The sequence below is a fragment of the Engystomops pustulosus genome, chromosome 7 (assembly GCF_040894005.1).
Source record: "Engystomops pustulosus chromosome 7, aEngPut4.maternal, whole genome shotgun sequence".
NCBI classification, from domain to species: domain Eukaryota; kingdom Metazoa; phylum Chordata; class Amphibia; order Anura; family Leptodactylidae; genus Engystomops; species Engystomops pustulosus.
This window is the reverse complement of record NC_092417.1, coordinates 183,296,074-183,314,211: the sequence shown is the minus strand read 5'-3', so window position 1 is coordinate 183,314,211 and position 18,138 is coordinate 183,296,074. Positions and strand designations below refer to the sequence as shown.

At 42.1% G+C, this 18,138-nt stretch overlaps 1 protein-coding gene and 1 long non-coding RNA gene across 14 annotated transcripts in view; one reads left to right on the top strand and one right to left on the bottom strand.

Annotated features, from left to right (window-relative positions):
- SOX6 (SRY-box transcription factor 6) overlaps window positions 1-18,138 on the top strand; it is a 522,737-nt gene that overhangs the window by 48,667 nt on the left and 455,932 nt on the right. The gene's annotated exons all lie outside the window — the stretch shown is intronic.
- LOC140071425 (uncharacterized) overlaps window positions 1-18,138 on the bottom strand; it is a 106,759-nt gene that overhangs the window by 55,306 nt on the left and 33,315 nt on the right. For all 3 annotated transcript variants that reach the window (XR_011849130.1, XR_011849129.1, XR_011849131.1), the window contains exon 2: window positions 3,721-3,855. This is a non-coding gene — a long non-coding RNA (uncharacterized lncRNA). The remainder of the gene's footprint in view (window positions 1-3,720; window positions 3,856-18,138) is intronic.

Sequence of the window (18,138 nt, the reverse complement as noted above, 5' to 3'; positions counted from 1 at the left end):
ATCCTGCCGTAGAGAGGACAGAGCCGCCGCCACTCCGCATCCTGCGCCCGCCGCCGCCCCGACTGCAGCGCAAGCAACAATTTACAAAATTGTACAGAGAGAGCGGTGCCGGGCGCTCGCCATCTTCACGCATCGCACTCAGGAATTTTTAGTCTAAACATAGCTCAGATAAGATGCATTTCTGCCCGTCCTGGACGCGGTTGCACAATTAACCTGTGTGAGATTTCTTGGCTAATAAAACCTATCTCATTTATCTGCTGCGGCGGCTCGTGTTCCAGGGTGGAGCGCACCCACTGCTTAAAGGGGAAGTGACAGCAATGTACAAATGTGTCCGGAGAATGGAGCATTGTCTGGGCCGGTTCTATCTCTGGTTTGGTTCTTGTAGTGTTTCCTGTGTCCAGAGGTGTTATGTGCGGAAAGTCCCCCCTCTTGGGCCGGGTGGGTTGGGGTGCTGCAGGGGAGGTGTTATGTGCGGTGGTGTCCCCCCTCTTGGCCGGGGGGTTGGGGTGCTGCAGGGGAGGTGTTATATGCGGTGGTGTCCCCCCTCTTGGGCCGGGGGGTTGGGGTGCTGCAGGGGAGGTGTTATGTGCGGTGGTGTCCCCCCTCTTGGCCGGGGGGTTGGGGTGCTGCAGGGGAGGTGTTATATGCGGTGGTGTCCCCCCTCTTGGGCCAGGGGGTTGGGGTGCTGCAGGGGAGGTGTTATGTGCGGTGGTGTCCCCCCTCTTGGGCCAGGGGGTTGGGGTGCTGCAGGGGAGGTGTTATGTGCGGTGGTGTCCCCCCTCTTGGGCCAGGGGGTTGGGGTGCTGCAGGGGAGGTGTTATGTGCGGTGGTGTCCCCCCTCTTGGGCCAGGGGGGGGTCAGGGTGCTGCAGTATGTTCCGGGAGCAGTAGTAGTAGTAGTGGCTGTGCGCATGTGCCACCCTGAGACGTTACATTGTGTTATTACATTGTAATTACATTGTGGTGTCCCCCCTCTTGGGCCGGGTGGGTTGGGGTGCTGCAGGGGAGGTGTTATGTGCGGTGGTGTCCCCCCTCTTGGCCGGGGGGTTGGGGTGCAGCAGGGGAGATGTTATGTGCGGTGGTGTCCCCCCTCTTGGGCCAGGGGGTTGCGGTGCTGCAGGGGAGGTGTTATGTGTGGTGGTGTCCCCCCTCTTGGGCCGGGGGGTTGGGGTGCTGCAGGGGAGGTGTTATGTGCGGTGGTGTCCCCCCTCTTGGGCCGGGGGGTTGGGGTGCTGCAGGGGAGGTGTTTGTTCGGTGGTGTCCCCCCTCTTGGGCCGGGGGGTTGGGGTGCTGCAGGGGAGGTGTTATATGTGGTGGTGTCCCCCCTCTTGGGCCGGGGGGTTGGGGTGCTGCAGGGGAGGTGTTATGTGTGGTGGTGTCCCCCCTCTTGGGCCGGGTGGGTTGGGGTGCTGCAGGGGAGGTGTTATGTGCGGTGGTGTCCCCCCTCTTGGCCGGGGGGTTGGGGTGCTGCAGGGGAGGTGTTATATGCGGTGGTGTCCCCCCTCTTGGGCCGGGGGGTTGGGGTGCTGCAGGGGAGGTGTTATGTGCGGTGGTGTCCCCCCTCTTGGCCGGGGGGTTGGGGTGCTGCAGGGGAGGTGTTATGTGCGGTGGTGTCCCCCCTCTTGGCCGGGGGGTTGGGGTGCTGCAGGGGAAGTGTTATGTGCGGTGGTGTCCCCCCTCTTGGCCGGGGGGTTGGGGTGCTGCAGGGGAGGTGTTATATGCGGTGGTGTCCCCCCTCTTGGCCGGGGGTTGGGGTGCTGCAGGGGAGGTGTTATATGCGGTGGTGTGTCCCACCTCTTGGCCGGGGGGTTGGGGTGCTGCAGGGGAGGTGTTGTGTTCGGTGGTGTCCCCCCTCTTGGGCCGGGGGGTTGGGGTGCTGCAGGGGAGGTGTTATGTGCGGTGGTGTCCCCCCTCTTGGGCTGGGGGGTTCGGGTGCTGCAGGGGAGGTGTTATGTGTGGTGGTGTCCCCCCTCTTGGGCTGGGGGGTTCGGGTGCTGCAGGGGAGGTGTTATGTGTGGTGGTGTCCCCCCTCTTGGGCCGGGGGGTTGGGGTGCTGCAGGGGAGGTGTTATGTGCGGTGGTGTCCCCCCTCTTGGGCCAGGGGGTTGGGGTGCTGCAGGGGAGGTGTTATATGCGGTGGTGTCCCCCCTCTTGGCCGGGGGGTTGGGGTGCTGCAGGGGAGGTGTTATATGCGGTGGTGTCCCCCCTCTTGGGCTGGGGGGTTCGGGTGCTGCAGGGGAGGTGTTATATGCAGTGGTGTCCCCCCTCTTGGGCCAGGGGGTTGGGGTGCTGCAGGGGAGGTGTTATGTGCGGTGGTGTCCCCCCTCTTGGGCTGGGGGGTTGGGGTGCTGCAGGGGAGGTGTTGTGTTCGGTGGTGTCCCCCCTCTTGGGGCGGGGGGTTGGGGTGCTGCAGGGGAGGTGTTATGTGCGGTGGTGTCCCCCCTCTTGGGCCAGGGGGTTGGGGTGCTGCAGGGGAGGTGTTATGTGCGGTGGTGTCCCCCCTCTTGGGCCGGGGGGTTGGGGTGCTGCAGGGGAGGTGTTATGTGCGGTGGTGTCCCCCCTCTTGGCCGGGGGGTTGGGGTGCTGCAGGGGAGGTGTTATGTGCGGTGGTGTCCCCCCTCTTGGGCCGGGGGGTTGGGGTGCTGCAGGGGAGGTGTTATGTGCGGTGGTGTCCCCCCTCTTGGGCCGGGGGGTTGGGGTGCTGCAGGGGAGGTGTTATGTGCGGAGAGTCCCCCCTCTTGGGCCGGGGGGTTGGGGTGCTGCAGGGGAGGTGTTATATGCGGTGGTGTCCCCCCTCTTGGCCGGGGGGTTGGGGTGCTGCAGGGGAGGTGTTATGTGCGGTGGTGTCCCCCCTCTTGGGCCGGGGGGTTGGGGTGCTGCAGGGGAGGTGTTATGTGCGGAGAGTCCCCCCTCTTGGGCCGGGGGGTTGGGGTGCTGCAGGGGAGGTGTTATGTGCGGTGGTGTCCCCCTCTTGGGCCAGCGGGGGGTTGGGGTGCTGCAGGGGAGGTGTTATGTGCGGTGGTGTCCCCCTCTTGGGCCGGGGGTTGGGTGCTGCAGGGGAGGTGTTATATGCGGTGGTGTCCCCCCTCTTGGCCGGGGGGTCAGGGTGCTGCAGGGGAGGTGTTATGTGCGGTGGTGTCCCCCCTCTTGGGCCAGGGGGGGGGTCAGGGTGCTGCAGTATGTTCCGGGAGCAGTAGTAGTAGTAGTGGCTGTGCGCATGTGCCACCCTGAGACGTTACATTGTGTTATTACATTGTAATGAAGAGAATGAGAAGAATCTTGAGTGTAATTACACCACATATGTATCAATTGACACCTCATATTGCTTGACAAAACCCGTCACATCATTCTCTCACCCCAAACCCAAGTAAGAGATGCTGATGTCAATTGCACAAGTCTTCAGCTGCAGATTTTAACACCCCTCCAAAAGTAAAAAAAATCCCCACACCCGGCAGTCTGCCTGCTGCCTACATAGAGGCCTTTATGTGGAGCAGACAGGCCCCGGACTCGTACATACACGGGATTGTTATTTGATTCGACAAACTTAGTGCGAGCGCATGTCGGACACGCCGCAGCAGAGCCGCAGCGCAATGATAGATTTTTATTAACTGCTTCTGTTTTTATGAAGGATAATGAGAACCGTGTGTCTGGCCTCGCCAACAAAACTTCTGTGACCCTTTATGTGACCCACCTGTTGTGCGCTCACAAAGCATAATACTAACCGTATGTGCGAGGGATCTGGAGTATCGCAGCGTGTCAGCACCCGCCAGGAGAAAACCTCATCTGTCTATTACCCCAGCAGATGTAGAAAATATCTCTGCAGCAGTAGCCGGGCCGCGACGATCTGCAGACCTGATCTGATGGAGGCAAAAAGAGGATAAAACACAATTTATGGAGATGTCATCACAGATAATATACAAGCGAAGAGCTGCCAGACATCTACACAGGCCGAGAGTAATACAGTGTATATAATAATAGCATATAGTATATAATATACCGGGAGCACAGGGGGAGCTGTGATATATGTACAGGGGAGGAGAGTAATACAGTGTATATAATAATAACATATAGTATATAATATACCGGGAGCACAGGGAGAGCTGTGATATATGTACAGGGGAGGAGTAATACAGTGTATATAATAATAACATATAGTATATAATATACCGGGAGCACAGGGAGAGCTGTGATATATGTACAGGGGAGGAGTAATACAGTGTATATAATAATAACATATAGTATATAATATACCGGGAGCACAGGGGGAGCTGTGATATATGTACAGGGGAGGAGTAATACAGTGTATATAATAATAGCATATAGTATATAATATACCGGGAGCACAGGGAGAGCTGTGATATATGTACAGGGGATGAGAGTAATACAGTGTATATAATAATAACATATAGTATATAATATACCGGGAGCACAGGGGGAGCTGTGATATATGTACAGGGGAGGAGTAATACAGTGTATATAATAATAACATATAGTATATAATATACCGGGAGCACAGGGGGAGCTGTGATATATGTACAGGGGAGGAGTAATACAGTGTATATAATAATAACATATAGTATATAATATACCGGGAGCACAGGGAGAGCTGTGATATATGTACAGGGGAGGAGTAATACAGTGTATATAATAATAACATATAGTATATAATATACCGGGAGCACAGGGGGAGCTGTGATATATGTACAGGGGAGGAGAGTAATACAGTGTATATAATAATAACATATAGTATATAATATACCGGGAGCACAGGGGGAGCTGTGATATATGTACAGGGGAGGAGTAATACAGTGTATATAATAATAACATATAGTATATAATATACCGGGAGCACAGGGGGAGCTGTGATATATGTACAGGGGAGGAGTAATACAGTGTATATAATAATAGCATATAGTATATAATATACCGGGAGCACAGGGAGAGCTGTGATATATGTACAGGGGAGGGGAGTAATACAGTGTATATAATAATAACATATAGTATATAATATACCGGGAGCACAGGGAGAGCTGTGATATATGTACAGGGGAGGAGTAATACAGTGTATATAATAATAACATATAGTATATAATATACCGGGAGCACAGGGGGGGCTGTGATATATGTACAGGGGAGGAGTAATACAGTGTATATAATAATAACATATAGTATATAATATACCGGGAGCACAGGGGGAGCTGTGATATATGTACAGGGGAGGACTAATACAGTGTATATAATAATAACATATAGTATATAATATACCGGGAGCACAGGGGGAGCTGTGATATATGTACAGGGGAGGAGTAATACAGTGTATATAATAATAGCATATAGTATATAATATACCGGGAGCACAGGGGGAGCTGTGATATATGTACAGGGGAGGAGTAATACAGTGTATATAATAATAGCATATAGTATATAATATACCGGGAGCACAGGGGGAGCTGTGATATATGTACAGGGGAGGAGTAATACAGTGTATATAATAATAACATATAGTATATAATATACCGGGAGCACAGGGAGAGCTGTGATATATGTACAGGGGAGGAGTAATACAGTGTATATAATAATAACATATAGTATATAATATACCGGGAGCACAGGGGGAGCTGTGATATATGTACAGGGGAGGAGAGTAATACAGTGTATATAATAATAACATATAGTATATAATATACCGGGAGCACAGGGGGAGCTGTGATATATGTACAGGGGAGGAGAGTAATACAGTGTATATAATAATAACATATAGTATATAATATACCGGGAGCACAGGGGGAGCTGTGATATATGTACAGGGTAGGAGTAATACAGTGTATATAATAATAACATATAGTATATAATATACCGGGAGCACAGGGGGAGCTGTGATATATGTACAGGGGAGGAGTAATACAGTGTATATAATAATAACATATAGTATATAATATACCGGGAGCACAGGGGGAGCTGTGATATATGTACAGGGGAGGAGTAATACAGTGTATATAATAATAACATATAGTATATAATATACCGGGAGCACAGGGGGAGCTGTGATATATGTACAGGGGAGGAGTAATACAGTGTATATAATAATAACATATAGTATATAATATACCGGGAGCACAGGGAGAGCTGTGATATATGTACAGGGGAGGAGTAATACAGTGTATATAATAATAACATATAGTATATAATATACCGGGAGCACAGGGGGAGCTGTGATATATGTACAGGGGAGGAGAGTAATACAGTGTATATAATAATAACATATAGTATATAATATACCGGGAGCACAGGAGGAGCTGTGATATATGTACAGGGGAGGAGTAATACAGTGTATATAATAATAACATATAGTATATAATATACCGGGAGCACAGGAGGAGCTGTGATATATGTACAGGGGAGGAGAGTAATACAGTGTATATAATAATAACATATAGTATATAATATACCGGGAGCACAGGGGGAGCTGTGATATATGTACAGGGGAGGAGTAATACAGTGTATATAATAATAACATATAGTATATAATATACCGGGAGCACAGGGGGAGCTGTGATATATGTACAGGGGAGGAGAGTAATACAGTGTATATAATAATAACATATAGTATATAATATACCGGGAGCACAGGGGGAGCTGTGATATATGTACAGGGGAGGAGTAATACAGTGTATATAATAATAACATATAGTATATAATATACCGGGAGCACAGGGGGAGCTGTGATATATGTACAGGGGAGGAGTAATACAGTGTATATAATAATAACATATAGTATATAATATACCGGGAGCACAGGGGGAGCTGTGATATATGTACAGGGGAGGAGTAATACAGTGTATATAATAATAACATATAGTATATAATATACCGGGAGCACAGGGGGAGCTGTGATATATGTACAGGGGAGGAGTAATACAGTGTATATAATAATAACATATAGTATATAATATACCGGGAGCACAGGAGGAGCTGTGATATATGTACAGGGGAGGAGTAATACAGTGTATATAATAATAACATATAGTATATAATATACCGGGAGCACAGGGGGAGCTGTGATATATGTACAGGGGATGGGAGTAATACAGTGTATATAATAATAACATATAGTATATAATATACCGGGAGCACAGGGGGAGCTGTGATATATGTACAGGGGAGGAGTAATACAGTGTATATAATAATAACATATAGTATATAATATACCGGGAGCACAGGAGGAGCTGTGATATATGTACAGGGGAGGAGAGTAATACAGTGTATATAATAATAGCATATAGTATATAATATACCGGGAGCACAGGGGGGGCTGTGATATATGTACAGGGGAGGAGAGTAATACAGTGTATATAATAATAACATATAGTATATAATATACCGGGAGCACAGGGGGAGCTGTGATATATGTACAGGGGAGGAGTAATACAGTGTATATAATAACATATAGTATATAATATACCGGGAGCACAGGAGGAGCTGTGATATATGTACAGGGGAGGAGAGTAATACAGTGTATATAATAATAACATATAGTATATAATATACCGGGAGCACAGGGGGAGCTGTGATATATGTACAGGGGAGGAGTAATACAGTGTATATAATAATAACATATAGTATATAATATACCGGGAGCACAGGGGGAGCTGTGATATATGTACAGGGGAGGAGAGTAATACAGTGTATATAATAATAACATATAGTATATAATATACCGGGAGCACAGGGGGAGCTGTGATATATGTACAGGGGAGGAGTAATACAGTGTATATAATAATAACATATAGTATATAATATACCGGGAGCACAGGGGGAGCTGTGATATATGTACAGGGGAGGAGTAATACAGTGTATATAATAATAACATATAGTATATAATATACCGGGAGCACAGGAGGAGCTGTGATAATGTACAGGGGAGGAGTAATACAGTGTATATAATAATAACATATAGTATATAATATACCGGGAGCACAGGGGGAGCTGTGATATATGTACAGGGGATGGGAGTAATACAGTGTATATAATAATAACATATAGTATATAATATACCGGGAGCACAGGGGGAGCTGTGATATATGTACAGGGGAGGAGTAATACAGTGTATATAATAATAACATATAGTATATAATATACCGGGAGCACAGGAGGAGCTGTGATATATGTACAGGGGAGGAGAGTAATACAGTGTATATAATAATAGCATATAGTATATAATATACCGGGAGCACAGGGGGGGCTGTGATATATGTACAGGGGAGGAGAGTAATACAGTGTATATAATAATAACATATAGTATATAATATACCGGGAGCACAGGGAGAGCTGTGATATATGTACAGGGGATGGGAGTAATACAGTGTATATAATAATAACATATAGTATATAATATACCGGGAGCACAGGGGGAGCTGTGATATATGTACAGGGGAGGAGTAATACAGTGTATATAATAATAACATATAGTATATAATATACCGGGAGCACAGGAGGAGCTGTGATATATGTACAGGGGAGGAGAGTAATACAGTGTATATAATAATAACATATAGTATATAATATACCGGGAGCACAGGGGGAGCTGTGATATATGTACAGGGGAGGAGAGTAATACAGTGTATATAATAATAACATATAGTATATAATATACCGGGAGCACAGGGGGAGCTGTGATATATGTACAGGGGATGGGAGTAATACAGTGTATATAATAATAACATATAGTATATAATATACCGGGAGCACAGGGGGAGCTGTGATATATGTACAGGGGAGGAGTAATACAGTGTATATAATAATAACATATAGTATATAATATACCGGGAGCACAGGGAGAGCTGTGATATATGTACAGGGGAGGAGTAATACAGTGTATATAATAATAACATATAGTATATAATATACCGGGAGCACAGGGAGAGCTGTGATATATGTACAGGGGAGGAGTAATACAGTGTATATAATAATAACATATAGTATATAATATACCGGGAGCACAGGGGGAGCTGTGATATATGTACAGGGGAGGAGTAATACAGTGTATATAATAATAACATATAGTATATAATATACCGGGAGCACAGGGGAGCTGTGATATATGTACAGGGGATGGGAGTAATACAGTGTATATAATAATAGCATATAGTATATAATATACCGGGAGCACAGGGGAGCTGTGATATATGTACAGGGGAGGAGAGTAATACAGTGTATATAATAATAACATATAGTATATAATATACCGGGAGCACAGGGGGAGCTGTGATATATGTACAGGGGAGGAGTAATACAGTGTATATAATAATAGCATATAGTATATAATATACCGGGAGCACAGGGAGAGCTGTGATATATGTACAGGGGAGGAGTAATACAGTGTATATAATAATAACATATAGTATATAATATACCGGGAGCACAGGGGGAGCTGTGATATATGTACAGGGGAGGAGTAATACAGTGTATATAATAATAACATATAGTATATAATATACCGGGAGCACAGGGGGAGCTGTGATATATGTACAGGGGAGGAGTAATACAGTGTATATAATAATAACATATAGTATATAATATACCGGGAGCACAGGGGGGGCTGTGATATATGTACAGGGGAGGAGAGTAATACAGTGTATATAATAATAACATATAGTATATAATATACCGGGAGCACAGGGGGAGCTGTGATATATGTACAGGGGAGGAGAGTAATACAGTGTATATAATAATAACATATAGTATATAATATACCGGGAGCACAGGGGGAGCTGTGATATATGTACAGGGGAGGAGAGTAATACAGTGTATATAATAATAACATATAGTATATAATATACCGGGAGCACAGGGAGAGCTGTGATATATGTACAGGGGAGGAGAGTAATACAGTGTATATAATAATAGCATATAGTATATAATATACCGGGAGCACAGGGGGAGCTGTGATATATGTACAGGGGATGGAGTAATACAGTGTATATAATAATAACATATAGTATATAATATACCGGGAGCACAGGGGGAGCTGTGATATATGTACAGGGGAGGAGTAATACAGTGTATATAATAATAACATATAGTATATAATATACCGGGAGCACAGGGGGAGCTGTGATATATGTACAGGGGAGGAGTAATACAGTGTATATAATAATAACATATAGTATATAATATACCGGGAGCACAGGGGGAGCTGTGATATATGTACAGGGGAGGAGTAATACAGTGTATATAATAATAACATATAGTATATAATATACCGGGAGCACAGGGGGAGCTGTGATATATGTACAGGGGAGGAGAGTAATACAGTGTATATAATAATAACATATAGTATATAATATACCGGGAGCACAGGGAGAGCTGTGATATATGTACAGGGGAGGAGTAATACAGTGTATATAATAATAACATATAGTATATAATATACCGGGAGCACAGGGAGAGCTGTGATATATGTACAGGGGAGGAGTAATACAGTGTATATAATAATAACATATAGTATATAATATACCGGGAGCACAGGGAGAGCTGTGATATATGTACAGGGGAGGGAGTAATACAGTGTATATAATAATAACATATAGTATATAATATACCGGGAGCACAGGGGGAGCTGTGATATATGTACAGGGGAGGAGTAATACAGTGTATATAATAATAACATATAGTATATAATATACCGGGAGCACAGGGGGAGCTGTGATATATGTACAGGGGATGGGAGTAATACAGTGTATATAATAATAGCATATAGTATATAATATACCGGGAGCACAGGGGGAGCTGTGATATATGTACAGGGGAGGAGAGTAATACAGTGTATATAATAATAACATATAGTATATAATATACCGGGAGCACAGGGGGAGCTGTGATATATGTACAGGGGAGGAGAGTAATACAGTGTATATAATAATAGCATATAGTATATAATATACCGGGAGCACAGGGGGAGCTGTGATATATGTACAGGGGAGGAGTAATACAGTGTATATAATAATAACATATAGTATATAATATACCGGGAGCACAGGGGAGCTGTGATATATGTACAGGGGAGGAGTAATACAGTGTATATAATAATAGCATATAGTATATAATATACCGGGAGCACAGGGGGAGCTGTGATATATGTACAGGGGAGGAGAGTAATACAGTGTATATAATAATAACATATAGTATATAATATACCGGGAGCACAGGGGGAGCTGTGATATATGTACAGGGGAGGAGTAATACAGTGTATATAATAATAACATATAGTATATAATATACCGGGAGCACAGGGAGAGCTGTGATATATGTACAGGGGAGGAGTAATACAGTGTATATAATAATAACATATAGTATATAATATACCGGGAGCACAGGGGGGCTGTGATATATGTACAGGGGAGGAGTAATACAGTGTATATAATAATAACATATAGTATATAATATACCGGGAGCACAGGGGTGGCTGTGATATATGTACAGGGAGGAGTAATACAGTGTATATAATAATAACATATAGTATATAATATACTGGGAGCACAGGGGGGGCTGTGATATATGTACAGGGGAGGAGTAATACAGTGTATATAATAATAACATATAGTATATATATACCGGGAGCACAGGGGAGCTGTGATATATGTACAGGGGAGGAGTAATACAGTGTATATAATAATAACATATAGTATATAATATACCGGGAGCACAGGGAGAGCTGTGATATATGTACAGGGGAGGAGAGTAATACAGTGTATATAATAATAACATATAGTATATAATATACCGGGAGCACAGGGGGAGCTGTGATATATGTACAGGGGAGGAGTAATACAGTGTATATAATAATAACATATAGTATATAATATACCGGGAGCACAGGGAGAGCTGTGATATATGTACAGGGAGGAGAGTAATACAGTGTATATAATAATAACATATAGTATATAATATACCGGGAGCACAGGGGGGGCTGTGATATATGTACAGGGGAGGAGTAATACAGTGTATATAATAATAACATATAGTATATAATATACCGGGAGCACAGGGGGAGCTGTGATATATGTACAGGGGAGGAGTAATACAGTGTATATAATAATAACATATAGTATATAATATACCGGGAGCACAGGGAGAGCTGTGATATATGTACAGGGGAGGAGAGTAATACAGTGTATATAATAATAACATATAGTATATAATATACCGGGAGCACAGGGGGAGCTGTGATATTATGTACAGGGGAGGAGTAATACAGTGTATATAATAATAACATATAGTATATAATATACCGGGAGCACAGGGGGGCTGTGATATATGTACAGGGGAGGAGTAATACAGTGTATATAATAATAACATATAGTATATAATATACCGGGAGCACAGGGGGAGCTGTGATATATGTACAGGGGAGGAGTAATACAGTGTATATAATAATAACATATAGTATATAATATACCGGGAGCACAGGGGGAGCTGTGATATATGTACAGGGGAGGAGTAATACAGTGTATATAATAATAACATATAGTATATAATATACCGGGAACACAGGGGGAGCTGTGATATATGTACAGGGGAGGAGTAATACAGTGTATATAATAATAACATATAGTATATAATATACCGGGAGCACAGGGGGGCTGTGATATATGTACAGGGGAGGAGTAATACAGTGTATATAATAATAACATATAGTATATAATATACCGGGAGCACAGGGGAGCTGTGATATATGTACAGGGGAGGAGTAATACAGTGTATATAATAATAACATATAGTATATAATATACCGGGAGCACAGGGGTGGCTGTGATATATGTACAGGGGAGGAGTAATACAGTGTATATAATAATAGCATATAGTATATAATATACCGGGAGCACAGGAGAGCTGTGATATATGTACAGGGGAGGAGTAATACAGTGTATATAATAATAACATATAGTATACTAATATACCGGGAGCACAGGGGGAGCTGTGATATATGTACAGGGGAGGAGAGTAATACAGTGTATAATAATAACATATAGTATATAATATACCGGGAGCACAGGGGGAGCTGTGATATATGTACAGGGGAGGAGTAATACAGTGTATATAATAATAACATATAGTATATAATATACCGGGAGCACAGGGAGAGCTGTGATATATGTACAGGGGAGGAGAGTAATACAGTGTATATAATAATAACATATAGTATATAATATACCGGGAGCACAGGGGGAGCTGTGATATATGTACAGGGGAGGAGTAATACAGTGTATATAATAATAACATATAGTATATAATATACCGGGAGCACAGGGAGAGCTGTGATATATGTACAGGGGAGGAGAGTAATACAGTGTATATAATAATAACATATAGTATATAATATACCGGGAGCACAGGGGGAGCTGTGATATATGTACAGGGGAGGAGAGTAATACAGTGTATATAATAATAACATATAGTATATAATATACCGGGAGCACAGGAGGAGCTGTGATATATGTACAGGGGAGGAGTAATACAGTGTATATAATAATAACATATAGTATATAATATACCGGGAGCACAGGGAGAGCTGTGATATATGTACAGGGGGAGGAGTAATACAGTGTATATAATAATAACATATAGTATATAATATACCGGGAGCACAGGGGAGCTGTGATATATGTACAGGGGAGGAGTAATACAGTGTATATAATAATAACATATAGTATATAATATACCGGGAGCACAGGGGGAGCTGTGATATATGTACAGGGGAGGAGTAATACAGTGTATATAATAATAACATATAGTATATAATATACCGGGAGCACAGGGAGAGCTGTGATATATGTACAGGGGAGGAGTAATACAGTGTATATAATAATAACATATAGTATATAATATACCGGGAGCACAGGGGGAGCTGTGATATATGTACAGGGAGGAGTAAATACAGTGTATATAATAATAACATATAGTATATAATATACGGGAGCACAGGGAGAGCTGTGATATATGTACAGGGGAGGAGAGTAATACAGTGTATATAATAATAACATATAGTATATAATATACCGGGAGCACAGGGGAGCTGTGATATATGTACAGGGGAGGAGTAATACAGTGTATATAATAATAACATATAGTATATAATATACCGGGAGCACAGGAGAGCTGTGATATATGTACAGGGAGGAGAGTAATACAGTGTATATAATAATAACATATAGATATAATATACCGGGAGCACAGGGAGAGCTGTGATATATGTACAGGGAGGAGTAATACAGTGTATATAATAATAACATATAGTATATAATATACCGGGAGCACAGGGAGAGCTGTGATATATGTACAGGGGAGGAGAGTAATACAGTGTATATAATAATAACATATAGTATATAATATACCGGGAGCACAGGGAGAGCTGTGATATATGTACAGGGGAGGAGTAATACAGTGTATATAATATACATATAGTATATAATATACCGGGAGCACAGGGAGAGCTGTGATATATGTACAGGGGAGGAGAGTAATACAGTGTATATAATAATAACATATATTATATAATATACCGGGAGCACAGGAGGAGCTGTGATATATGTACAGGGGAGGAGTAATACAGTGTATATAATAATAACATATAGTATATAATATACCGGGAGCACAGGGGAGCTGTGATATATGTACAGGGGAGGAGTAATACAGTGTATATAATAATAACATATAGTATATAATATACCGGGAGCACAGGGAGAGCTGTGATATATGTACAGGGGAGGAGTAATACAGTGTATATAATAATAACATATAGTATATAATATACCGGGAGCACAGGGGGAGCTGTGATATATGTACAGGGGAGGAGTAATACAGTGTATATAATAATAACATATAGTATATAATATACCGGGAGCACAGGGGGAGCTGTGATATATGTACAGGGGAGGAGTAATACAGTGTATATAATAATAGCATATAGTATATAATATACCGGGAGCACAGGGGGAGCTGTGATATATGTACAGGGGAGGAGTAATACAGTGTATATAATAATAACATATAGTATATAATATACCGGGAGCACAGGGGGAGCTGTGATATATGTACAGGGGAGGAGTAATACAGTGTATATAATAATAACATATAGTATATAATATACCGGGAGCACAGGGAGGAGCTGTGATATATGTACAGGGGAGGAGTAATACAGTGTATATAATAATAACATATAGTATATAATATACCGGGAGCACAGGGGGAGCTGTGATATATGTACAGGGGAGGAGTAATACAGTGTATATAATAATAGCATATAGTATATAATATACCGGGAGCACAGGGGAGCTGTGATATATGTACAGGGGAGGAGTAATACAGTGTATATAATAATAACATATAGTATATAATATACCGGGAGCACAGGGGAGCTGTGATATATGTACAGGGGAGGAGTAATACAGTGTATATAATAATAGCATATAGTATATAATATACCGGGAGCACAGGGAGAGCTGTGATATATGTACAGGGGAGGAGTAATACAGTGTATATAATAATAACATATAGTATATAATATACCGGGAGCACAGGGGGAGCTGTGATATATGTACAGGGGAGGACTAATACAGTGTATATAATAATAACATATAGTATATAATATACCGGGAGCACAGGGGGAGCTGTGATATATGTACAGGGGAGGAGTAATACAGTGTATATAATAATAGCATATAGTATATAATATACCGGGAGCACAGGGAGAGCTGTGATATATGTACAGGGGATGGAGAGTAATACAGTGTATATAATAATAACATATAGTATATAATATACCGGGAGCACAGGGGAGCTGTGATATATGTACAGGGGAGGAGTAATACAGTGTATATAATAATAACATATAGTATATAATATACCGGGAGCACAGGGGGAGCTGTGATATATGTACAGGGGATGGGAGTAATACAGTGTATATAATAATAACATATAGTATATAATATACCGGGAGCACAGGGGGAGCTGTGATATATGTACAGGGGAGGAGTAATACAGTGTATATAATAATAACATATAGTATATAATATACCGGGAGCACAGGGGGAGCTGTGATATATGTACAGGGGAGGAGAGTAATACAGTGTATATAATAATAACATATAGTATATAATATACCGGGAGCACAGGGGGAGCTGTGATATATGTACAGGGGATGGGAGTAATACAGTGTATATAATAATAACATATAGTATATAATATACCGGGAGCACAGGGGGAGCTGTGATATATGTACAGGGGAGGAGTAATACAGTGTATATAATAATAACATATAGTATATAATATACCGGGAGCACAGGGGGAGCTGTGATATATGTACAGGGGAGAGTAATACAGTGTATATAATAATAACATATAGTATATAATATACCGGGAGCACAGGGGAGAGCTGTGATATATGTACAGGGAGGAGTAATACAGTGTATATAATAATAACATATAGTATATAATATACCGGGAGCACAGGGAGAGCTGTGATATATGTACAGGGGAGGAGGTAATACAGTGTATATAATAATAACATATAGTATATAATATACCGGGAGCACAGGGGAGAGCTGTGATATATGTACAGGGGAGGAGAGTAATACAGTGTATATAATAATAACATATAGTATATAATATACCGGGAGCACAGGGGGAGCTGTGATATATGTACAGGGGAGGGAGTAATACAGTGTATATAATAATAACATATAGTATATAATATACCGGGAGCACAGGGGGAGCTGTGATATATGTACAGGGGAGGAGGAGTAATACAGTGTATATAATAATAACATATAGTATATAATATACCGGGAGCACAGGGGGAGCTGTGATATATGTACAGGGAGGAGGAGTAATACAGTGTATATAATAATAACATATAGTATATAATATACCGGGAGCACAGGGGGAGCTGTGATATATGTACAGGGGAGGAGTAATACAGTGTATATAATAATAACATATAGTATATAATATACCGGAGCACAGGGAGAGCTGTGATATATGTACAGGGGAGGAGTAATACAGTGTATATAATAATAACATATAGTATATAATATACCGGGAGCACAGGGGGGAGCTGTGATATATGTACAGGGGGAGGAGTAATACAGTGTATATAATAATAACATATAGTATATAATATACCGGGAGCACAGGGGGAGCTGTGATATATGTACAGGGGAGGAGTAATACAGTGTATATAATAATAACATATAGTATATAATATACCGGGAGCACAGGAGAGCTGTGATATATGTACAGGGGAGGAGAGTAATACAGTGTATATAATAATAACATATAGTATATAATATACGGGGAGCACAGGGGGAGCTGTGATATATGTACAGGGGAGGAGTAATACAGTGTATATAATAATAACATATAGTATATAATATACCGGGAGCACAGGAGGAGCTGTGATATATGTACAGGGGAGGAGTAATACAGTGTATATAATAATAACATATAGTATATAATATACCGGGAGCACAGGGGGAGCTGTGATATATGTACAGGGGATGGGAGTAATACAGTGTATATAATAATAACATATAGTATATAATATACCGGGAGCACAGGGGGAGCTGTGATATATGTACAGGGAGGAGTAATACAGTGTATATAATAATAACATATAGTATATAATATACCGGGAGCACAGGGGGAGCTGTGATATATGTACAGGGGAGGAGAGTAATACAGTGTATATAATAATAACATATAGTATATAATATACCGGGAGCACAGGGGGAGCTGTGATATATGTACATGGGAGGAGTAATACAGTGTATATAATAATTAACATATAGTATATAATATACCGGGAGCACAGGGGGAGCTGTGATATATGTACAGGGAGAGAGTAATACAGTGTATATAATAATAACATATAGTATATAATATACCGGGAGCACAGGGGAGCTGTGATATATTACAAGGGAGTGAGTAATACAGTGTATATAATAATAACATATAGTATATAATATACCGGAGCACAGGGGAGCTGTGATATAAATAATCACACGTGAGTGATCTCTTTACAGTGTATATAATAATAACATATAGTATATAATATACCGGGAGCACAGGGGAGCTGTGATATA